The sequence below is a fragment of the Balaenoptera physalus genome (genome assembly GCF_965194825.1).
Source record: "Balaenoptera physalus genome assembly, chromosome: 17".
In the NCBI taxonomy this organism is placed as follows: Eukaryota; Metazoa; Chordata; class Mammalia; order Artiodactyla; family Balaenopteridae; genus Balaenoptera; species Balaenoptera physalus.
In genome coordinates, this window is record NC_138895.1 from 27,452,007 (window position 1) to 27,477,881 (window position 25,875).

Below are 25,875 nucleotides of genomic sequence, written 5' to 3' on the forward strand. Positions count from 1 at the left end.
GTAAAGCAATTATACTCCAATAAAGATGTTAAAAAATAATTAATTAATTAATTAATTATTTTAAAAAGAATAGAAAATGTCAGGGTAAGGTGTATAATGGAAGGGTTAGAATCCATCACTGAACCTCACATTGCCGTGGTATTTATGTTTATATATAAATGTATGTGTGCATTTATAATATACTTGGGAATATTGTAATATGTACCTCTTGCTACGGGTTATGGTAAAGAACAATTTGTGAAACACTCTTTCAGGCCCAAGGAGCAGCCACAGAGTAGGACAAGCATGTCAGATGTCCCTGGTGCTCAGTGAATGTCTGAGTGTGAAGGTGGCCTCCACCCACCTGTGAATTCTAACCCTCTCTGTCCCTGAAGCTGTGGGACCGTGGACAAGGTCCTGCTCCTTTCCACATCCCTGTGGCCCCCATCCAGCCTGGGCGAGGCTTGGTGTCTCGGCCACCCCCTACCCCCACCCCCACCTTCTCGCCTGCTTCCCCCTGACCCTGCCAGTTCCCCTCCCGGCTGAGCAGATCCTGGTGAAGCCCGACAGGACAGGTGCGGTCAGACTGCGTGAAGCGCTCCATGAACCCCTTCTGCTAGATCGCCGTGGAGGAGGCCGTGCGGCTCGAGGAGAAAAAGCTGGTGAAGGAAGTCTTTGCCGTCAGCTGCGGGCCTGCCCAGTGCCAGGAGACCATCCGCACCGCTCTGGCCATGGGTGCAAACCGAGGCATACACGTGGAGGTGCTGGCTGCAGAGGCAGATCTCCTGGGGCCCCTGCAGGTGGCCTGGGTCCTGGCCAAACTGGCAGAGAAGGAGAAGGTGGACCTGGGCAAGCAGGCCATCGATGATAATTGTAACCAGACAGGGCAGATGACAGCCGGATTTCTGGACTGGCCACAGGGCACATTCGCCTCCCAGGTGACGCTGGAAGGGGACAAGGTGAAAGGGGAGCAGGAGATTGATGGAGGCCTGGAGACCCTGCTCCTGAAGCTGCCTGACGTGGTGACTGCTGACCGGCAGCTCAATGAGCCCCACTACAATACGTTGCCCAACATCATGAAAGCCAAGAAGAAGATCGAGGTGATCAAGGCTGGGGACCTGGGTGTGGACCTAACCTCCAAGTTCTCTGTGATTAGCTTGGAAGACCCACCCCAGCACACGGCCGGTGTCAAGGTGGAGACAACAGAGGACCTGGTGGCCAAGCTGAGGGAGATTGAGCGCGTTTGAGCCCTTTCCCTGAAACCCAGCAATAAAACCATGACTCAAAAAAAAAAAAGTGAATTAATATGTATTTAGTACTTATATATGCTTTATTTCATTTATTTCTTAAGGGTATGTGGTAAGTACTCTTACCAATTACATTTTAGAGAAAAGAAAAATATTAGAATTTACAGGGACTTAATAAATTGCATAAATTCACTAAACATTAATTTCTATAAAAATTCAAAATAACCCTCTGAAGTAGCTATAATTACTTTTTCCATTTTGTGGGTGAGGAAAAACGATACTTAGAAAATTTAAATAATTTGTTTACCTTCATACAGTGGCAGAGCTGGAAATCTATGTTCTTAACACTTTTAATATGCTGCCTCTCACAATTTAATTTTTAGAGTAGTATGTATCACATCCAAGTTTATTCTAATGGTTAAGAAATAGAGTCAGAATTCAAAAGCAACCTCTGACAGAAGGGCAATATTGTCTCTAGATATAATCTCTTTATTTTCTACCTATATTAATTCATAAGTGCTCTCATTCTGTTCCATGACTGGCTCCTAAATTTATATTTGTAGCCCACACATTTCCTTTGAAACCGAGATACATGTATCCAACTACTTACTAAATATCAATATTTGGTAGATAGTATCCAATAACATTCACTTTGGCAGTTTTTTTTTTTTTTTTCACTTTGGCAGTTTTTTAACTACTGGGAATACTCATTAAAGATTCACCTCAATAACTTTGGAAGTATGTTGGACAAGGTACTTAAAGTTGATAAATATCAGGTTGCTCATCTGTAAAAAGGACTAAAAATAGCATCTATCTCATCAAATTATTAAGTGGCTTAAATAGATTACTATCTGAAAAACTAAAAGAATGTCTTTTAAGCCTTGAAGAGAAAGCAAGAAAGAGGAGATGGAGCCTGCCCTTGCCATGGGCTCGCTCTCCAATGCTACATCTGCTGTCCACTCTGACCCAAGTCCACCTGCCACCTCTTACTGCCCTTCTTCCCCTTGCCCAGCCTTTTTATTCTCCCACGACCAGAAATAGAACTGGGACAGTGAAGGAATTCTCCATTTTTCTAAAAAAAAAAAAAAAAAAATGTGTTTTTTTTCTTCTCCTAAATAATAACCTTGGATTTGATCTAAGAAATATCTTTGGAGTGAGAGGAAATTGCACAAAAGGAGGCTGTCAACAAATATATTATAGAAAGCCCATGAAGAAAACACTATCTCTAGGCTCAGAAATTTCATTTGGCCTTCTCTTCTTCTTCTACTGTGATAGATACAGAGGGAGACTTACCAGATATGATAAACTTGGAAAGACTGGAGTTTCTAAATATGCTGCTGAGGTGAGGTAAGTAAATCGGTAATGCATCGATTCTCTCCTGTGTTCTCTTGATACCCAGTTCAGTTTCCCTCTGAGCAACCTTAATCCTAGCTCTTTTTAAGAGCTGCCTCATCCCAGCACAAATAATCAGAAGAGCAGCAGGTAAAAAGTCCATCCAGCAGGCGGTCACAGTTCTCTTTTCCATCCCTCCAAACACACACCTCACTCACAACACAACCTAGCCGGGGATGGGGCACTGGGACAGCCAGGAGAAAATAAAAAAGTGATTATAAAGGAAATAAAGCAGAAGGCAGTGTGTAGGTCTCTGTTAGAGGGAATGTGTGTTTAAGTGTTAAGAGTGTTTAAAATGGCTTGAAGTGATAGGGGAAGGAAAGCAGAAGTTTAAGGGCAAAAGGTCCTAACACTTGTTTACCTAAAAATGTACACACAAGAGTAGTGAAAATAAGGGACTAAGCCTTCTAATTTCTAATAGTTTCAGTGGAAACCAAGTGGCAAATTGATCATAATGCTCTTGGCATTCTAGATGCAGAAGCTTAAGGAATCTGCAACTCTGCTCATCCTGAGAAAGTGGAAACTGCAGAGGAAAAAAAAAAAAAAATAACAAAATGCCTTCACCAGATTTACTAAACCCATTGAAAAACAAAACACAAAGAACTGAGTCTCATATATAAACTAAGTCTTAGCTATCACCAGAACACAGCATTTCCACATTTTATGACATTTCCTGCTTCAACACTTTTTTTTCTGCCTTTAACACTGTTATTGATACTCTGTTTTGATGCAATTATTGATACTGTTATTGATGCTAATTAGAGATGCAGAGTATGATTATTCTGATGTTCACACCTGCCCTGAGCCTGGATTATCCTGAAGGAGCTCAGAATCTATGGGATTGATACACTATGGAAGGAAACATACAGATATGATTGAGATGTTGTGATGTGTAGCTGGGTCCCAAACTATTTAGGGGGGAAGATGCGTAGGCATGGAGGGTGGAGAGGTCCCAAACAAGGTGGCATTCACATTCATCTCATCTAATTTCTGTCCACTTCCTCTCCCTCCTGATCACATCCCTTCTTATAGTACCATTTTATTTACTGTCTTTACTTTTCCTCTTTGATTCTTTTCAAGTCAAATCTCATTCTACTTTATACTTGTCTTGTTCTGAAACATGATAGGAACATAAAGATGTGGAAAGGCTTAAACAGCAGTTCTGGGACTTGGAAATTACAATGTTATTAATGACGATAATAATGATAATAACTAATATCTACTGAAAACTCACTATGTATCAGATACTGGGCTAATTAGTTTAGGCACATTACCATATTTAATGTTAAAACAAATATATTGAGTAAGAGCTATTATTGTTCCCCTTATACAAACAGGAACATTGACTTTTAGAGGTGATCATATGGGGCTAACAAGTGGTGAAACTAGCATTCAAACCCAGGCAGTTGAACTTTCACGTTTTAAATCACTTTGCTGTTCTGATCAACTAAATGTAAATCCTTTACATTATAGCATTAATATTGGACCACCAAAATTTGGCAGACAGCAGATGAATGGTAAAGTATAGTAATCATGTTTTGTTATTTTCTGTATTTTATGATGCCTTGATATCTTAGGGCCTACACATCCAAGGAGGGGCTTAACCTCACAGAGTTAGTCAATTTCTAGACATAGCAAACAATTTGCCTGTAAGTCTTTGATATGCAAACCAACTAATCCTGAGTCCATACCCCCACCTGCCTCCTTTTATCAGGCTCAGGCACTGGGGAACACTGCATCCCTGCCCCTAATCAACCAAAGCCAGGTACTGGACACGTAGTGACAATCCCAGTAGCCCAGAGTCTGTTGGCATTACTTAAACTATCCAACTCTAAGCCTGCTCACCATCATCTATTCCTTCTGGCAAAAACTACAAAGAAGACTCCTGTCCATGCTTTCCCTTCACTCCTTTTGCCTCATGACCAACACTGGTGCTTCCCCATGTGGCCCTGAGTGGGGTGGCACACCCCCTCCTCCTGGGAATTGTGAGTAAAAATTTTCTTTTCAATGACAATTGTTCCCTGATCTGTCAGCCTATTATACCTGAATAAAAACAAAATCCCAGATACCTCTCAAAACATATAGTTAGATGACTTGAAGACAAAATTTAACATTTGGATTAGTTTGCCTGTATTTATCCACACACCATCCTCCTTTCCTTGCCTTAATATACCTTTTCAACAAAAATGGTAGCTAATGGCAATATTAACATCAGTACATCTATCTAGAATTTTAGTATTTTATATTCTGTCACTTTTTCCTCACAACAATCCTATGAATTAGGTAATATTATCGTAATTATAATGACAAAGAAACTATTACAATATTACATAGTAAAGATATTGTAAGAAATATTGTCATTTCTTTGAGAGCTTTAAATCTGAAGCTACTCTCTTGCCATACATTGCCAACCATGGGAGGAAAATGCTGCCTTTTTTAAAGTTAATGTGTTATTGTCTCCAGGCCATGATAAGTTTAATCAAGGTAGTTTAATGGATTAAAATCGATTTGTTGTTCAACAATCTCAGAAATAAGTGGCAGTCTTTTCTTTTTTTTCTTTTTTTCACATTTTGTTTCTTTAATCAGTAGTTCCTCAATCACCAGTACACACCATACACACCATACAGGAAATAAGTGGCAGTCCTTTCTATCAGGGAATTTCTTTAACTTTACTGATTACAGCCTGAAAAATATTAATTGTTGTCTCCAACTACTCTCGTGTTTCTCATAAATAATATTTAACCACCTGCACCCAAAAGTTCACCTCTTCATCCCACTGTAATTTCATGGATATGGCAAAGGATAAAATATAATATGTTAGGAACTGAAAGGACTCCTCTAATGCTGTATCAACTACCATTGGGTCTGTAGTAGGCAGCTACTAGGATGGCTCCCATATGGCTTTGTTTCCTAGTATTCAGATCCTGGTTTAATCCCCTGGTGTTCCTAACTAATAAAATGAAGGCATGTCATTTCTGTCATTGGGTTATATAATATAATGACTCTCCTTTTGCTAGCAAACTCACTTGCTTACTGTCATTGATGAAGTAAGTCACCATGTTGGGGAGGCTCAAATGGCAAGGAACTGAGGGTATCCCCCAGCCAAAAGCCTACTAGAAACAGAGGCTCTCATTCCAGTGGTCCTTGAGGAATTGTAATTTTGTCTACAACAATGTGAGCTTGGCAACTCTTCTTTTTCAGTCTACCCTTCAAATGAGACCTCAGCCGTGGTTAACCATTGATTTCATCTTTGTGAGAGACCTTAAAGATGCAGACCCAACTAACACATGTCTAGATTACTAACCACAGAAACTATGACATAAACATGTGTTCATTTAAGCCAATAAATTTGTTGTAATTTGTTATTCAATGACAGGTAACACATTCAGAGCCTAATTCAGGAAAGCTCTTCCTGATCTCTCCAGCCCCTTTATGACAAAGTATTGGTGTAAGGGATTGAATTCCATAGGCCTGAGTTGGCAAGCATTAGCATTGCCCAAGGAAATTGCTGTAATAGAGAGACAAACCAGTAGTCAAGAGAATTCATGCCATAACTGAGAAAGACCAAGTTGTGCATGCAAAAAAGTAAACAGAGAAAGCAAAATTTAAAAACTAGGATGTAATTATGGGGAAACATTATTGTTTTGTCAAGATATACCATTTACTCTGTACCTTGTAATCGCTGCTATAACAGGCCCTAATCTTCAAAGGATACTGGCCACAAAAATGTCTGGGGAATTTGGATATCAGTGGCCAAGTTCTGTTTTAGAAATCATCCATATCTGCTCCACAGAATTGTTCTTTGGTAGCTCTGGTCTCTGTCCCCAATAATCCTTTTTAACCCCATCATACGTGAAGATGCACAAGTCCAAAGCCCACACAAACAAATTCTTGGAAACACAAGCCCAACTCCAGGTAACTCTTCCCCAGTGGAAAGATTTGTACCATGGCCTTTCAAAGTAAAAATGGCACCAGTCAAAGATAAACAGGAAAGGAAGACTTTATTCAAGACTATTGCAATAGGGGAGAGACACCAGAACTAAAGTCTGACTCAACTCTACTGTAAAAAAGTCAGGAGGGTTTTTAAAGACCCCGGTGAGAGGAAGTTTTATTTTATTTTATTTTCATTTTTCTTTCATATGAATTAGCAGCACTCCATTATTATTTCTATTGCTACACTTCAGTCCTTCATACTTGTCACATGAATTAATGTAACCTCTTCTTAACTGGTCTTCTCATCATTATAAACAACAAAATTTTTGAAGTTTACCAGGGATCAAAAGTTTGTCTGGGGATTATTCTCCACAATAATATATCATCTTTCTATGTTAGTTTCTTACTTTATAGGGTTTTATATGAGGTTTCATACGAGGAGAAAAATGATTATGATTCCAAAGAGAAGGGCCAAATGATGATTTTTACCTCACATAGGCCTTTGGCTTATGATTGCCTTTTGGTGTATATTTTAGAATCTTGTTATCTGAAGAGATTTGGACACCCTATAGAAGAGTTTTAGGGAAATACAGAGGATAATATTCAGTCCTGAAACGTGATGCTTTTGAAGAATATTTGGTGAAAAGAAAGTAATATTAAAATGGAACATAAACTACAGAAGGAAGGATGGATGGATAGGTAGATAGATTGGCATATATATACATACATACACACATATGTATGTATATGTGTGTGTGTGTGTGTTTGTATGTGTATGTGTGCATGTTACCCAAAATTTTAAAAGTCAATAAGCATTTATTGAGCCTGGAACACCATAGATACAAAAATAACTATATTTGTTTAATAAAGTGAATGAATAACTAAACAAAACCAGGGCCATTGACTATGAATTAATATGATAACTAAATTATATTATACACTTACATTTGGAAGGCTAACTAAAACAATTTCAAGCATTTTTAACTAATCTCTGTTCTGCACCTGAGGAAACAAAACTCAAACATGGAAAAGAAAGCACAATGACTCTTGTCATTTATTTGGGGCCTACTGTGTACCAAGCATTATGCTAACAGCTCAGACTTAGGCCAGTCATATCTAGGTTTTAATTCCTAATTTTACACTTTCTAGATGTGTGAATGGGACCAATAGTATTGCTTTGTACTTATATTTCCAGACTTTTTGAAGATTTAATTATTTTAGCAGTTTAGAACATCAATGTATAATACTATGATAATTTAAAAGAAATAACCACTATCTTTAACATCTTACTTCCTACCTTAGAGGTTTATAAAAGCCTATGGTTTACATTTCAAACAAATTTAAAATTTAATTAATATTTGTAATTTGAAAAGTAGCTCATTAATGTTCATTACATTTTTACAAAGAATGCAATTTAAAAATAATGAAAATCAGAGAAATATTGTTTTTAGTAAAAATAAATATTAAAACAATTACTTTACATCCGTCATCCACCTGTATAAACCATTGTGTACAGTAGTCCACCCTTATGCATGGTTATACTTTCTGTGGTTTCAGGTACTTATGGTCAGCAGAGGTCCAGAAATATTAAATGGAAGATTTAAGAAATAGACAATTTGTAAGTTTTAGATTGTGTGCCACTCTGTGTAGCTTGATGAAATCTATCACATTCCTGCTCCATCCCACCCAGGACCTGAATCATCCCTTTATCCAGAGTATCCCACCTGTTAGTCATTTAATCGCTCTCTAGGTTAGGTTATTAGATCAACTTTCCTGGTATCACAGTGTTTGTGTACATGTAACCTTTATTTTACTTAATAATGGCTCACAAATGCAAGAGTAGAGAAGCTGGCAACGCAGATATGCCAAAGAGAAGTTGTAAAGTGCTTCCTTTAAGTGAAAACGTGAAAGTTCTCTACTTAAGGAAAGAAAAAGATGTATGCTAAGGTTGCTAAGATCTATGGTAAGAACAAATCTTCTATCCCTGAAGTTATAAAGAAAAAAAGAAACTTGTGCTAGTTTTGCTGTCTTACTTCAAACTGTAAAAGTTATGGGCAAGTGCTAAGTGCATAGTGAAGAAGGAAAAGGCATTAACTTTGTACAATAAGATATTTTGAGAGAGAGGCCACATTCACATAACTTTCATTACAGTATATTGTAATTGTTCTATTTTATTATTAGTTTGTATTGTTAATCTCTCACTGTGCCTAATTTATAAATTAAACTTTAGTCAGATGTATGTATGTATAGGAAAACACATAGTAAGTGTTCAGTGCTACCTGTGGTTTCAGGCATCTACTGTGGGTCTTGGAAGGTGTCCCCCATGAATAAAGGGGGACTACTGTACTTGTCAATTTGCAAATGTTTTATAGAACAGGTAGATAAGGATATTATTATTTAATTATATAGTCGCAGTTCATGTAGGTTTAGGACATAACAACATAATTGTCCAATCTGGTTAAATATGTTAATCTGCTACATATCTGCATTTGGAAATAAACTTTTATATATGCTAATAAGATTAACTTCTTCCCACAGCAAGAATGGATGTTTAATTCTACTCTAAAGCTTAAATAGACACATCTTCCTTCTTGTCACATGAGAAGAGATGCTTCAGAGACAGTGATTTCATCATGTCAAGTGTATTGCTGTACAAAAATGTTATAGGTCCAAACATTCTCTTCTTTAGATTGAAAGGCTTTAATAAAAAAAATTGTTACAATTACAGTAGAGTTAAGCTTTTAATCCTTATGTTATTCTAATACTCAGTGTTAAAGTGATAGAAAATGACACTTTAACTCTCCTCCACAGCCATGAATGATAGTGTAATACAACCCTTATCCATTACTCTGTCACTATAATTAATGAGGTCATCCCAATATCAATACGTGTAGTTGAATAGCACATGATAAATAATCAGAATATTGTAATGAATTCTAGCAGAATCATATTTTAAAAGTGTAATTGTTTCAGTTGTATTTCAGAATTATGTGGATTTTTATCTACATGATGGACAATAAGATGTCTGCTTGCACTTAAATATAAGTTGAGTATTGAGTAATTTCTACAAGCTTATTATTACTGCCAGTTGGATCATCTTTAAGTTTAGGGGTCTTGTACAATCATATAGGGGAATACAAAATGTTAATTAGATTGATTGATGAAGGCTTCAGCAGTGAAAATATCTACTCTCTGAGTAATTACAATCACCAAATTTAGCGAAAGAACATGTGGAATCTTCTAGTCTTTCTGTTTCATGACAAGGTGAAAAATACCATCTATTTAAAAATAACAAAATCCCATCCTAGCCCCAAAGAAGTCTCCCAACTTATTATTTGATAATCTTACAATAAAAAATATTGCATGTGTCTAAAATTTCTAGCTTTCACTTTTACCCTTCATTAAAAGTCAAGATTCTTTCCACAAAAGATGGGTTCATAAGTTTGGATGAAAGAAATAATGACACTTCTTTACAGAAATGAAGTTTGAAAGAGTCCCAAAATAAATTAGAATTTATTCAAAAATCTTTTGTTTAAAAATTGTTTTAAAAAAATCAAACTTTCAAATTAAACATTGAAATTCCAAGTTTCTCTTACTTAATCTCAGCCAAAAATGTTATGATAGAAAGTACTGTAAAGTTTTCTGTACACCAACTTCTATTTAGTTTAGACCTAGACCGATAATGGAGGGCAAAATATTCTAAATTTTGGGAACCCAAATGTGAGCTAAATTTGGGAAGTCAGATTTGAACGAAATGCTAGGAGCAGCTTACAATTTTCTTTATATAACCTTCAAAATCAAGATGGTTATTCACTTTATTCTGTCTTTAAAAAAAGAAAATATTCAAGGTTGAACGTTAACCCAGCAATAAAAATAATAAATAATGTTTTATTTTCTGTCACTATCAACAAACCTATATTAAGTAAGTGTTATGCAAGTGACATGAACAATTTCAAATGAGGAGTTTCTGTGTTGAAAATAATTAGTATATATAAGTTTTTCCAAGTATATTTTAAAACAATTGAAATATTATTTAACCAACAAGCAGTAATTGACCATAATTTTATCGGGGAAAATGATGAAACAAAATATAACTGAACTTTGTTTAAATATGAGAGAAAATTATACCTATAGCATTCTTTTTTTATTTTATTTTTTAAATATTTTTTAACATCTTTATTGGAGTATAATTGCTTTACAATGGTGTGTTACTTTCTGCTTTATAACAAAGTAAATAAGCCTTCTAAGTTATGAGATAATCACTTATTTTTAAAAATCAACCCTGTTAAATAAATGTAAATCATTTTATAATTACCTTGACTTAATTTTTCTATAAGATTTGCACATGTGAAATATGAAAGAGAAAATAAAATGTGGAATTAAATTTTAATGTTCATTAAGTCACATTAGAGGGTCCATTTCATTTTTAACTGAATTGAACAACTTTATATCTTATTCACACTTGATTACCATATTTCCTTACTTGCTAGGTAAACATAAGACCTATTCATCCTGGATCATCCAAATTCCAACATCCCTCCCCAAACACAAAACTGTGCCAAAATAAACTGGTTCTTCAGCTGCATTAGAATCACTGATAATTTAGAAAATGAAGTGATTGCTTCCTGTCAAAAAATTAAATATTTGCAAAACTGTGTGTATTTTATTAGGAAATTTACAAAGTTAATAACCCTTGTCCAAGAAAATTGATATGAACTGTTATTGCCTGTAATGTGAATGGCTGTCACTACATAGGAGCTACCAAAAAACAAAAAAACAAAAAAGAAAAAAAGTTAAAATCCAAGGAGATAGGGCTTTTGTAATCAATGTGTGGAAAGAATCAGACACAAAATTTTTGTTTGACGATGAAAATGTGTTCTAAATGCTCCTGCCGCCTTTCAGATAGAAAACAATACAATCTTTGGCCAAACACATCAATCCTCTGATTCCAGATGAGCTCATACAGCCAATCTGATGTCAAACAATTTTTATCTTTAAAGTTGAAAAAAAAGGTATCTAAAAACATTCTTTATAATTTTTAAATTTAATTTATTTAAGCAGCAACTAAATATACATACATACAAGTATTTAAAAGCTACCAAGTACACTATTTAATGATTGATTATAACTAATCTTTTTATTCTAGTAAAATATCTTATTTTTGTTAACCAAAGCTTTTGACTTACTATTTTTTTTTTAATTAATTAATTTATTAATTTTTATATTTATGGCTGTGTTGGGTCTTTGTTTCTGTGCCAGGGCTTTCTCCATTTGCGGCAAGTGGGGGCCACTCTTCATCGCGGGGCACAGGCTTCTCACTGTCGTGGCCTCTCTTGTTGCGGAGCACAGGCTCCAGACGCGCAGGCTCAGCAATTGTGGCTCACGGGCCCAGTCGCCCCGCGGCACGTGGGATCTTCCCAGACCGGGGCTCGAACCCGTGTCCCCTGCATTGGCAGGCAGATTCTCAACCACTGCGCCACGTGGGAAGCCCTGTTGGAAGATTTTTAATCACAGTTTCAATTTCATTACTTGTGATCGGTCTGTTCATATTTTCTGTTTCTTCCTAGTTCAGTCTTGGAAGGTTATACCTTTCTAAGAATTTGTCCATTTCTTCCAGGTTGTCCATTTTATAGGCATAAAGTTGCTTGTAGTAGTCTCTTAGGATGCTTTGTATTTCTGCGGTGTCTGTTGTAACTTCTCCTTTTTCATTTCCAATTTTACTGATTGGAGTCCTCTCCCTCTTTTTCTTGATGAGTCTGGCTAATGGTGTATCAATTTTGTTTATCTTCTCAAAGAACCAGCTTTTAGTTTTATTGATCTTTGCTATTGCTTTCTTTGTTTCTATTTCATTTATGTCTGCTCTGATCTTTATCATTTCTTTCCTTCTGCTAACTTTGGGTTTTGTTTGTTCTTCTTTCTCCAGTTTCTTTAGGTGTAAGGTTAGATTGTTTACTTGAGATTTTTCTTGTTTCTTGAGGTAGGCTTGTATAGCTATAAACTTCCCTCCTAGAACTGCTTTTGCTGCATCCCATAGGTTTTGGGTCGTCGTGTTTTCATTGTCATTTGTCTCTAGGTATTTTTTTATTTCCTCTTTGATTTCTTCAGTGATCTCTTGGTTATTTAGTAACGTATTGTTTAGCCTCCATGTGTTTGTGTTTTTTACGTTTTTTTCCCTGTAATTCATTTCTAATCTCATAGCATTGTGGTCAGAAAAGATGCTTGATATGATTTCAATTCTCTTAAATTTACTGAGGCTTGATTTGTGACCCAAGATGTGATCTATCCTGCAGAATGTTCCGTGTGCACTTGAGAAGAACGCGTAATCGGCTGTTTTTGGATGGAATGTCCTATAAATATCAATTAAATCTATCTGGTCTATTGTGTCATTTAAAGCTTCTGTTTCCTTATTTATTTCCATTTTGGATGATCTGTCCATTGGTGTAAGTGAGGTGTTAAAGTCCCCCACTATTATTGTGTTACTGTCAATTTCCTCTTTTATAGCTGTTTGCAGTTTCCTTATGTATTGAGGTGCTCCTATGTTGGGTGCATATATATTTATAATTGTTATATCTTCTTCTTGGATTGATCCCTTCATCATTATGTAGTGTCCTTCCTTGTCTCTTGTAACATTCCTTATTTTAAAGTCTCTTTTATCTGATATGAGTATAGCTACTCCAGCTTTCTTTTGATACACATTTGCATGGAATATCTTTTTCCATCCCCTCACTTTCAGTCTGTATGTTTCCCTAGGTCTAAAGTGGGTCTCTTGTAGACAACATATATATGGGTCTTGTTTTTGTATCCATTCAGCAAGCCTGTGTCTTTTGGTTGGAGCATTTAATCCATTCACGTTTAAGGTAATTATCAATATGTATGTTCCTATGACCATTTTCTTAATTGTTTTGGGTTTGTTTTTGTAGGTCCTTTTCTTCTCTTGTGTTTCCCACTTAGAGAAGTTCCTTTAGCATTTGTTGTAGAGCTGGTTTGGTGGTGCTGAATTCTCTTAGCTTTTGCTTTTGTGTAAAGCTTTTGATTTCTCCATCAAATCTGAATGAGATCCTTGCCGGGTAGAGTAATCTTGGTTGTAGATTCTTCCCTTTCATCACTTTAAGTATATCATGCCACTCCCTTCTGGCTTGTAGAGTTTCTGCTGAGAAATCAGCTGTTAACCATATGGGAGTTCCCTTGTATGTTATTTGTCATTTTTCCCTTGCTGCTTTCAATAATTTTTCTTTGTCTTTAATTTTTGCCAGTTTGATTACTATGTGTTTCTGCGTGTTTCTCCTTGGGTTTATCCTGTATGGGACTCTCTGCACTTCCTGGACTTGGGTGGCTATTTCCTTTCCCATGTTAGGGAAGTTTTCGACTCTAATCTCTTCAAATATTTTCTCTGGTCCTTTCTCTCTCTCTTCTTCTGGGACCCCTATAATGCGAATGTTGTTGCATTTAATGTTGTCCCAGAGGTCTCTTAGGCTGTCTTCATTTCTTTTCATTCTTTTTTCTTTAGTCTGTTCCACAGCAGTGAATTCCACCATTCTGTCTTCCAGGTCACTTATCCGTTCTTCTGCCTCAGTTATTCTGCTATTGATTCCTTCTAGTGTAGTTTTCATTTCAGTTATTGTATTGGTCATCTCTGTTTGTTTGTTCTTTAATTCTTCTAGGTCTTTGTTAATCATTTCTTGCATCTTCTCAATCTTTGCCTCCATTCTTATTCTGAGGTCCTGGATCATCTTCACTATCATTATTCTGAATTCTTTTTCTGGAAGGTTGCCTATCTCCTCTTCATTTAGTTGTTTTTCTGGGTTTTTTTCTTGTTCCTTCATCTGGTTTATAGCCCTCTGCCTTTTCATCTTGTCTATCTTTCTGTAAATGTGGTTTTTATTCCACAGGCTGCAGGATTGTAGTTTTTCTTGCTTCTGCTGTCTGCCCTCTGGTGGTTGAGGCTATCTAAGAGCCTTGATGGGAGGCTCTCTTGACTTACTATTTTACCTGAAGTTTCACTTGTGTAGCTCACTTATCTTTTTGACATTAGGAATTTATCTTCAATATGGATTTCTGTGATTTCAGAAGTCAGAAGCTTGGGATCAAAAACTTTCAAGAAACTCACCATGATGAATATTAAAAATATGTAGGATCTTATAACTTTTCAACAGTATCTGGAAGACTTACTTGATACAGGATGAAATGGGTAAATAAAAGTTTGCAATTGATTATTGATAGAATGTTTTATGTTATTCTTTACCAAGTATATTTTCTTTTATTTTTACTGTTTATTAGGTATTTATATTATGTGCATATGGTCAAAATTCTTAACTAATAAGATATATATCTCTTGTTACAGAAGAAAATGCATCTCTTTTGATTATTTTTTTATGTTTCCAACAAATTATTCACAATAAATATTTGCTAGTTAAATTTATTTTAGATTTAGAGCTTTACATGCTCTTCACCTATTCTACTTTAGCAATTCCTTCAAAAACAGGAGCATTCTATTTGTCAGTCACCAGATCCCATTATCAAAGTTAAGTAATAACTTGAAGCAAAGTCAATCCAAAACAAGACAAATTGTGTGGTTATATTTGTTGCTTAAATTACAAAATACCATAAGTTAAAGATGTTTTGATCATCTTATCTATAAACTGTATCTTATAAGAGCTTGTTGGGTAGTTGTTTTCAAAATTGAGAGAGACAATTTACAGTTTGTATTTTCATGTAAATTAGCAATATATCATCAAAGAACAATTTCTGTTCTTTGCTTGAGGAGTAAAATGTATAGGAAATATGCTGATTTCAAAGAACTTTAGTTGTACCCCACAACTAAACATCTCTAAGCAATTGCTAAAATTTATTGTGCATATTATTATAAACAAAGGTTTATTCATTCTTTAAAATTTTTTTCAATTAATTTTAAGTTTGATTCAAGATCATGGATTTAGTGAACTTTCTAAATACCTGCTCTGTGTGTTTATCATTGTTTTTCTTAACTATAAAGAATATCTTCATTATAAATAGATTTATTCATTTGTTCCCTTTTTTCATTTCTGGTTAAAAGTAACTTCTCATATTTCCCAAATCATAAGATATCAAATTGTGGTTAGAAGAGCCAATATTTTACCAGCCACTGTTAAAGGTAGCACTCTCTGTTTCTAATAACAATGTGCCAATGATGTGTTTTCATTTCAGCACAAGTACAGATGTGCACCAATAGCTTTTTCTTCAACATTTCCTATTGTAAGAGTAAATTATGCAATATGTGTCATCAAGTATAAACATCCTACAAAATGCCTCTGATATCACTGAAAGTGAAATATTTTATTCTTACCGCGTCAAGTGACATTTCACATATGCAGCACAAATTGATTCCAAAATATAACTGATATTAAGGGATACTAGATAGTAAAAGGAATTTAAGAGAAGTCATATACGTCCTTTGAGCAGAACATACAGAACATTGAGCTTGATTCTATGACTATTGTTAATTACTTAAAAGGGAAGATAGAGTATAACTTGCTTATATTAAAAATGGATTCACTAAAATTCAAGATATAATGAAATCATTTATACATTTGAAGCTCTTGAACTCACATCTGACTAACACATAATCATCAAACAATAATCAATAGGGTAAAATTTTCAAATGTCCTAAATGATTTTAATAGTGAACATGAATGGAGAAAAAATTCCTATTATACATTGCTGCTCCTATTCCACCATGTCTTCTCTTGTTTTCCTAGTTATCCCAAGTCCTCTGAATGTACTGTTTTTATAAGCTAAAAATTGATTTACACATACACAAACACATAGACTCAGGTGAGAAAAAATGGGAATCATACCTTTTAATTGAATTCTTTTCATTATCCATGCCTTGTCTATACTCTTTTCTGAGCTGTCACTTTCAACCCTCACTCTTACCAAAGGATTACTGGATTCAACCAATAAAGAAACCTTTATCGGTGTGAAATACTGCACAGCCACTGAAAAGTGCTGAGCAGGTAAAAATAAATCAAAAGGAAGTGAAGTGGCTCTAACAATGCTGAGACCATGAGTCAATCAATAGTGAAAAGAATTCAATGAGGTAAAAACAAAATATTTTTTAAAAATATCCTCAGCTGCTCTGGTTTCCTTCTCTGCTTTATTCCACACTGACAAGAAGCATCAAGTTTCTCCAGATCCTTAAACCAGATGTATTCTCTTTGTACCTCTGTCATTAAACTGATGAAATAAACTTGTGCCTGTGCCATGAAAATTTACTCTGCACACCAGTAGAATAAGATTGAATGGAAGGAGGCCCCTAATTACTTTTAATGGAAATATATAAAACTTAAAAATAAATAATATTATGTTGTCATACGTCATAAATATGAATTAGCAGATACCATCATGATAAAAACAGGATAGTAAAACTTAAAATGTAAATGATGTCAGAAAAAAATTAAATTGATCAATAATAAAACTAGAAACTGTCAAAATGAATATGTTAAAAAGTAGTAAAACAGTATATCATGTATATTTTGTGTGTTAATGTCCCAATTTATTCATAAAACCTCAATAGAGAAAATATATATGAAAATATATTTTTGTATTCTGTATTCTATTTTAATACATTAAAAAATACAAAAGGCTATACGTAAGAAAAAAAACATTTGGGGAAAAAAAGTTCATGAAAAAGTGAAGTAATAATTTTATTCTAAAGTTCCCGGTGCCTAAGGCAATGGTAAAAAATATGAGCATTTTTTTAAAAATCACTGGTTTTAAAAGATTAAAAGTATTGTCTTGCTTGATGAGAATAACCTCCCCACTACCATCCCTGTAGCATTTTTTTAAAAGAAGCACCTATGTGTTGTGGGAGATAGTATCCTTCAAAATGTCATTGCAATAAATAAAACTGTAAAATTTAAGTTTTATATGAATTCTGATGTACGTATGGCTCAAAAAAGCAATCTAAGTGTAAAATGACAAAACTACAAACCAGTAGAGGCAAATCCATGAAGGTCAAAAGCATTATAACCTAAAAATTGAACTTATCTGAAGATCTGGCTCAATCCAGTCTCTAGCTCACTCTCTCTCTCTCTCTCTCACTCTATGTGTACATATGTGTGTGTGTGTGTGTATTCATTTATATAAATTCGTTTATATTATCTATATATCAACATGTATATTTTGGAATATATACATTGAAGCAGAAACTGTACACTTCATCCAAACGACAGTCTCTTTGCCAAGTGACTGATAAATTTTACACAAATCAGATGGGTGTGGATTGATGCTTAGAATTAGTGGTATGAAATAAAGGGATATATAGAGTGGGTTAAATACCTTTCCTACCTACTCTCATGGCTCTCAGTCCTTCCTATGTCGTATTGTATCCTTACTGTCTATTTTACATCACACACGTAGTGAAATTAAGAACTTTAATTTCAATTCTCAGAATTCAGAACATTGGCTAGCTCATAGTAGATGCTCATAAAATACTTGTGGATCACTTAATCAGTGGGTGCTTTATGAGTGTAATACCAGACAAAAACTGTTGAAAAATGTAAAAACTCATGGACGAAACACACATTAGGTATGAAATAAGCAAAACAACACACTTTTCCCTTTCTTTCCCAAATTACTTATATGATAGGATTCTCAAAATATTTTAAAGTAGTTATGAAGTACTAGGAAATGCTATGTTTAAATTTTAGAAATTAAACACAAATCCACTTTGCATCTATAAGATGTTTTTAAATAATTGAAAATCTTTGAGAAGCAGATGCCAGGCATAAAAAGAAACTTACAGTCAAGAACCATTGTAAATGGTGACTTTGGTAAACATAGGCTTAGAATTAGGTCTATATGAGGTCTTTGTATTATTGTCACAGAAAAGAATTAAAAAATGAACTTCTACAACTTCTTTACTTGGGACTTGCTTTATAATATATTTTCTTGTTATTATAAGACTATGTTGCCTTAATGGCTTAATTGTGAATACTATCATTCATCATTTACAGTTCCTGAGTTGCAGCATGAGAAAAATCAATGTGCATGAAAGAAGAGAATCATAATAAATGCAGTGATCACAGGCAATAAACTATAAGGTGATAGATTACCTTGGTCCTGCCTAGTCTTATCATAGAACTATAAATAAGCATGCTAGTGAATAGTCTTTGTCTCTACATTTTTATCCAAGTAAAATGAAGTGAGAAGTTGACACCATATTTTAAAAAGATTTTGGTTTATCTTTGGATGTTTGCATGAATGAGATTAACTACATACCTTTCACATCATTGCTCAATTCTATTTACATTGGCCACTTTGAACTTGTTAGTTCATTTGCAATACCCTTGAATATGTTTGTGTATATAGAGTCTTAGGACCTGAATAAAAATCAATAGGCCACTTGAGAAATTAAAGTAGGCAGTGAGTATGTAAGAATTTAATGTGAATAGAAAAATTAGTTTGGCTATAGATTTTCCCTGACAAGGAGTCTCCGTGAGAAAAGAAATGTAATCGGTTTTGTTCACCATTGTATTCCCAGTGCCAACCATTGAGTGTGGCACTTAAACAACTCGATAGATGTATATTGAATTAGTTTTGAGAGTTGCCAGCACGATGTAAGAAGCTGAAACAGTTGCAGGTTAGGGAAGCCATCTGCGAACTAGCTTCTGATACAAATTGAAGAGAATGCATTAGACTCTTTTACACTATACCTGCTCTATGAGAATTTTGGGAATGTGGAGAATAAATACTTTCATTGTGTTATGGGAAAAGGCGAACTTAATTTTTGAGTCAAAAGAAAATCAAAAGAATATTTTGATGTATTTCCTCTAAGAAAGCAGCTGGTGGATATCTTCAGTGTTGCAGCAAACCAAATTTCTGTACAAGTTGATGTGGAACAGCATGCTGATCTATCCTGGGTTGCTAGATTTGTAGTATGTCCTCACAGCATGCTTAATGAGGAGTTCGCTATGTTATGGACAGTAAGGCATTTTGTAACCATCAACTGATCCTTACACTTAAAGGTGATTTATCTTCAGCCAGCCCTGGAGCATCTTCTGGCTCGAGGCTGAATTGTCAACAAATTTTCTAACTTTGCCTGGATTATATAAGATATAACAGCAATCATTGCTAAGCCAACAAACCATATATATTACATCACAGAGTATAACTAAAAACACAGTTTTATATAATTCAGATATGAAATCATAATGGTTTTGAGAGTTGTATATTAGAATCAATTTTTATTATAAATATGCCAAAATTTAAAATATCTATAATACAGAAAACAAAGCATGAAATTTCTGTCCATTTTTTTTCCAACTTCATTGCCAAAGCAGATTGGATTAGGATTTATCCATTGTTATTCCATATCACAAGAGCCAGAATGAGCCCAACATTCAAATTACATCTTCTCTGGGGAATGCATAGGCATCATCTAACTCAATAATCATTAAAAATGTGGTGCTATACCTTAAGCTATACCATTTGAATCAAGGGGGGGTATTTTTACTCTTAATCTATGCTATGAAATGGTTTCAATTTTAGATTTAGGTATTTAACAGTTTTGTAATTTCTCTTTTCATCTGTTGATACATTAATGCATTCCAGGAGTATTGTTAAATTCCTCTTCTCCTTAGGTCACTAGACCTAGGGGCTGTTTTAAGTAAGCATCCAGATTCTGGGAGAGAAGAATCTGACTTTTTCCTACATCCTCCCATCAAGATTCACACAATGGCAATATCTTCAGACCTATGAGGAACAAAAAGGTTCACTTCAAATGAGCATTAGTGAGATATTCCCACTTTGGGACTTCTGGAGACATCAACTTAAAATACCAAGCCCTACACAATCATAGTGTAAACTTGAACAATTTATTTTACTGTTGTAAACTTCAAATTCAAAATCCTTAAAACAAGAATAACATTAATAATCTTCTGAATATTTTAAAATATTATGGAAATGATATGGTACAGTGCATGACATGCCATCAATAAATATTAGCCATTACCCATTTTATTCATCAAATAGTTGAGGATATTCTGGCAAAGCAACAGTGATAAAGAGAAGCTAAAATCTCTACCCTCATGGAACTGAGTTCAAATCATAATATACATTAAGTAACTGTATGACTTTGTACAAGTTATTGTCCCAACCATTAAAGTGTTGATCCAGTTTTTTCCTATTATATCATCCTTTCAGTCTTTTATATTCTTCATATAATTTATTATCACTGAAGAATAGGGTCACCAACAGTCTTATTTATTACTTCATATCTGGTACAGGTTCAGTGAGAGGTGCACTGTTATAACTCAATAAATAGTCCTTAGATAATCAATAAACTTAGCTCACTTATGATTCAGTTTCTTAATATTTAAAATGGGAATAAAAAAAGTGCACATCTAATAAGAATGTTGAGAATATTGAAAGACATATGACAGGTAAAGAGGCTTAGAATAATGTCTTGGATAGAACAATCACTTTATTAAATGGTGGTCGTTGGTTGTTTCATTTTTTTCACATAAAATTATTTTTTCCCTTGAATGTTCAGTCATTTGTCTAAGTAATATTTCTGAAAGAAAAGAAATCATTAACTTTTTAGAGATGTGAAATCTAAAGTGTTAACTCTTTCAGAAATGTTAAATCAACAAATAAAATAGGTTAATAATTCACTACTGGAATCTTTGAAAATGACATATGCTACATCAGTGATAGTATCATTAACTATTAGCTTACTGCACTGTTTTTATCATCTTACACATCTCACACAAAAATTTGTCTCTTGCACTCTAGTCCCTAATCTATGTATGGTTAACCAGTGGCTATTTCCACTTGGTTCTCCTGCCATCACTCAATATGAAATCATCTTAAATATGAAATATTATAATCTCATAATGGTTTCAAGCCATTATCTCAGACAAGCGTGTTGGAAATCCTTCAATCGCCTTCACTCCTCAACTTCCCTTATCTCCTTTAGCCATTCAGAAGCCTTGTCAAATTTTACTTCTTGAAAATTTTTTCTTCTACTTATATCAAGGACTGTTACGGAACTCAGGTTCAGCTGTTCATCACCCAAGGATCCAATACAGAGAGACAAGTGCTGGGTAAAAGGAAAGATAGCTTTATTGGGAAAGCTGGCAATCCTGGAGAGAAGGTGGACTCATGTTCCAAAGAACCAACTCCCCCTTGCCAATCATGGGGCAAGGAAATAGGCTTCAGCCTCCATGATCTTCCCTGAGTTCCAAAGAGCAGGTTCAAACAGTTGCTGATTAGGGAAAGGAGGGGATACAGCGACAAGGGAGGAGAAGTCAAGAAACAATAGTGCAGCCTTGGGACTGGGTTCTAGTTCCACATCAAGGGATACACATAACAATATCTTTGATCACCCCTGCAGAATTAAATCCTCCATCAAATGGAATATGTTAACTACATGATGAAGCAGTCTTTATTCCAGAGAGAAGATCACAGTTTGATAACCTTGAGAACCACAGAAGCTCATCAGGAGACCACCTGAGACCAGATTAAAGGAATGCATGCCTTGCACACACCCTGATCCTTATCAGCAACCCCATCCTTGAACTATTGCTGTAAAATGCCTCACCAAATTCCCCTGAGTTAGGACACACAGTTTTTGAGGGCATGAGCCCGCTGTGTCCCCCTTTGCCTGGCAAAGCAATAAAGCTATTCTTTTCTTCTTTACCCAAAACTCTGTCTCTGAGATTCAATCTGGCACCAGTGCACAGAGGCCGAGTTTTCAGCATGAGTGTTCCATTGTATTATTATACCATATTTTCTTTATCCATTCATCTGTCAATGGATGTTCAGTTTGTTTCCACATCTTGGCTGTTGTGAACAATACTGCAATAAATATGGGAGAATTGAAATTGTGATATCAAAGAAATATTAGCACTCTCATTGCCTTTCAAATGAAGATTCAACTCCATAAACAGTCATTGTATGGACATATGAACTGTGCAGTCACAGGACTTCATGCTTAGAAGGGTTCCATGTTTGGTTTAGTGATCTGCTGTCACTATCTTGAAATTTTTAATATTTTTAAACAAAGGGCTCCATGGGGTTCACATTTTCTTTTTGCCCTGGTTCTGACATACAATGTAGCCTTGCCTGAACCCTTAGCCTGGTGTCCATTCATTTTAACAATCCTTTCCAATCTCATTATTCACTAATTTCTTCCTTAAATTCTTAAATTAAGTTTACTGTATTTACTATTCCTTATACATTACTCTCTTCTTATCTGTCACTTCATATTCTCCATTCAGTTGGAATTCTTGCACCCTCTTCACTGCCTAATTCAAGACCAGCTCAGTAGTGAACTTCTTCATGAAGTTGAACTGACTATTCAGATACAGTAAATTGCTCTCATTGAATGTGTAGAGCATTTTTTTATTTGTAGTATCCATTTAATAGTTATCTAATTTTGTTGTATTTTGTTATTTTCATTTTCCATAAATTGTTGTTACTATACTTAATTTAGTAGCTCCTTAAAAGCAAGAACTGCTATTTGTTAGATGTTTTATAGGTCCCACTATATGTATTAAAGTGCTTATCACAGAATTGCTATTCAATGATTATTTTGACCAAAAAGTAAAGTAGGTAAATTATCCTAATGTATTAGTTTATAACGTTTAATGATAAGCTATATGGAAATTGCCTGAAATAGCCTGCATTAAATTATTTCTTAGAGCAAAGAAAAAGAGAAACACATTTCTCTGGGCCATAACAATTTTAAGGGGAAAATTTTTTACACATAATTCAAAATTTACTTCAAAATTTTATTTGTTTTAGCTATCTTTTCTATGTCTTACTATCTACCTATTATCTTCAAATCTGATTCTCATCCTTCTAGCAAAATTCCAGGAATGTTATCTTTTCTTTCACTGGATACCTAAATTATTTAATTTATACTCAAAATTAACCATGATAAACCATTTATTTCTCCTTTTAACCCCCCACCTAGGTCTCCTGATTATTCTTCATGACCACCATGCAGTCCATGTCCCAGAATTGTGAGCACTTATTTTAATCATGGATATATCCTTGTAGTTGCATATGGATAAATCCTCCTGGCTATAACTATTGCCCCTTTTGTCTCTTAATCATGTCATACTGATATTTGCTCTATCTGGAACCATAATAAAGAGATTACATCATCTCACCTGCTCTTTTCACCTTTCCCAAATGACCTCCATTTTCAGCACACATGAAGACATCTGTTGTATCTACTCTCTTCTCTACAGAGCCATTCAGGGCAATTTTTCCAGATCTTTAATGAATTTCCCCAGGAAGTTTTCAAAATGCAAAGTCCTGGATTCTACCTAGATGATTCCACAGTTACTCCACAGTCTACACAAAACAAATTTAAAGGAAAAATGCAACAATCAGTTAGCATTACTTGTCTGGTTAATTAACTTTACAACATAAATCATATAAAACATATCTTCACATAGTCCAGTAGATCCAGCGTCACTTTTGTCATGTTGCAGTCTTCATCTCACTTTTTGTTAATGAAACTGCAGACTGATTTATTTATATTTTATGATCACATAAGTGTTTAACATAAATAACTGACGAACAAATGGAAAATAATAATTTTTAAAGATTAGTGCTATTGAGATTAAGACTTTTAAAACTGTATTTGTGTGACCTTGATTGCTTCAGAATCAACAAAAATATATGCTTTCTTTGCTTTGCATTAATCAGGTTTCCTTGACATTTTCAAAAGAAATATACTAATAAAAACTTGGATTAATTCTTACAATGCATGGTGAGGCCAGATATCTTTTTCCTGTAACATCATTTTATAGTATTACCCATTGTCAGTAGCTATATTTAAAAAGCATTTTAATTGTGGTAGTTTATAACAAGCTAAGGGGATAAAGCATGTGGTACCTTATTTAATGTGACACAATTATTAACCAGAATCAAATTTTTTTGAAAAATAATGCATCGATTACTTCACCAACGTTAAAGAACATGCAGCTGCAAGAAATATAATTAAAATTTGATAAATAGAGTTATTGATAGCCACTGAGATTTTGTTCTACTTTTCACTATGAAATATTAGTCTTATAGTTTACATTCCTCATATCACAATCCCAGTAGTTACATTTTTAGAAAAGCCAATATTTAATTTTTGCTGCATAAGTCATTAAATAGTCAGAACCTAGTTGGTGTTAATTAACAACTATTTATTCTAAGCAACATAGTCCAACTATGCAGTAAGCATCCTTATTTTCAAATATATTTAAAATATTAATTAAGCATTCTACACATAGCAAAAAGCAATTGTTCCCCCTTAAAAATACGCATTTTAGAATGACATTTTAGATTGAAGCTTCTAGAGACAATTTCTTTAGATTTAGCTTGCTTCAGAGTACTATCCAACTTCAGGGGTTTTTTCTACTGACAGCTTTTTTTTTAATTTATTTTACTTTCTTCTACATATGGCCACATTATCCTGTTTATCTGTGTGTCTTGAAATTTTGAGATGAAAACTCAATATTTTAAATAATATAATGTGCAAACTCTGAAAACACAATTCACACCCTCCCCTCCAAGATTTGTTATTGATGCTATTTTTGTTGGTGTTGCTTGTTGGTTTAGTGACTCTGTTGAACACATTCTGTAAAAATCAGTAATTTTTTTTTTTTATGATGGGAGGCCACCAAAATATCTGCTCAGTTAGTTTAGTGGTCACTTAATAATTGGATAGAGCTGACCAACATAGCACAGTTGAGCTCGCCGCCTTCCATGGACGCACCAAAATTACAACTATTTACAAAGTAACTGTCAATGAGAAAAATCTGAAAACTTGCAGAAAAGATCTTCTACAACTAAAGATATAAAGAAGGAACCACAATGAGACAGGTAGGAGGGGCGAAGATGAGATATAGTCAAGACCCTTACCCCTGCGTGAAGGACCCACTGTCGGGAGGATAATTACAATCACAGAGGTTCTCCCCAAGCAGTAAAGGGTCTGAGCCCCACATTGGGCTCCCTAGCTTGGGGGTCCTGCACCAGGAAGACTAGCGTCCAGAATGTTTGGCTTTGAAGGCCAGAGGAGACTATTTTTGGGAGAGGTAGAAGGTTGTGGGGAATAGAGACTCCGCTTTTAAAGGGTACACACAAAATCTAACACACCAAGACCAGGGAGAAGTAGTAATTTAAAAGGAATCTTGGTCAGACTCACTTGCTCATGTTGGAAAGAGAGTTTCCTGAAGAGGCAGGAGGCAACTGGAGCTCACTCCGGAGATATGGACTCTGGTGGGAGCCATTTTTGGGAGAGTATTCTACAATGAGGACACTGGCACTGGCAAGTGCCATT

At 34.8% G+C, this 25,875-nt stretch overlaps 1 pseudogene across 1 annotated transcript; it reads left to right on the forward strand.

Annotated features, from left to right (window-relative positions):
* Positions 1-312: 312 nt before the first annotated feature.
* On the forward strand, positions 313-9,369 carry LOC309646751 (electron transfer flavoprotein subunit beta pseudogene; annotated as a pseudogene). The gene has a single exon. The product of its transcript is annotated as an electron transfer flavoprotein subunit beta pseudogene (transcript).
* The last annotated feature ends 16,506 nt before the right edge of the window (positions 9,370-25,875 follow it).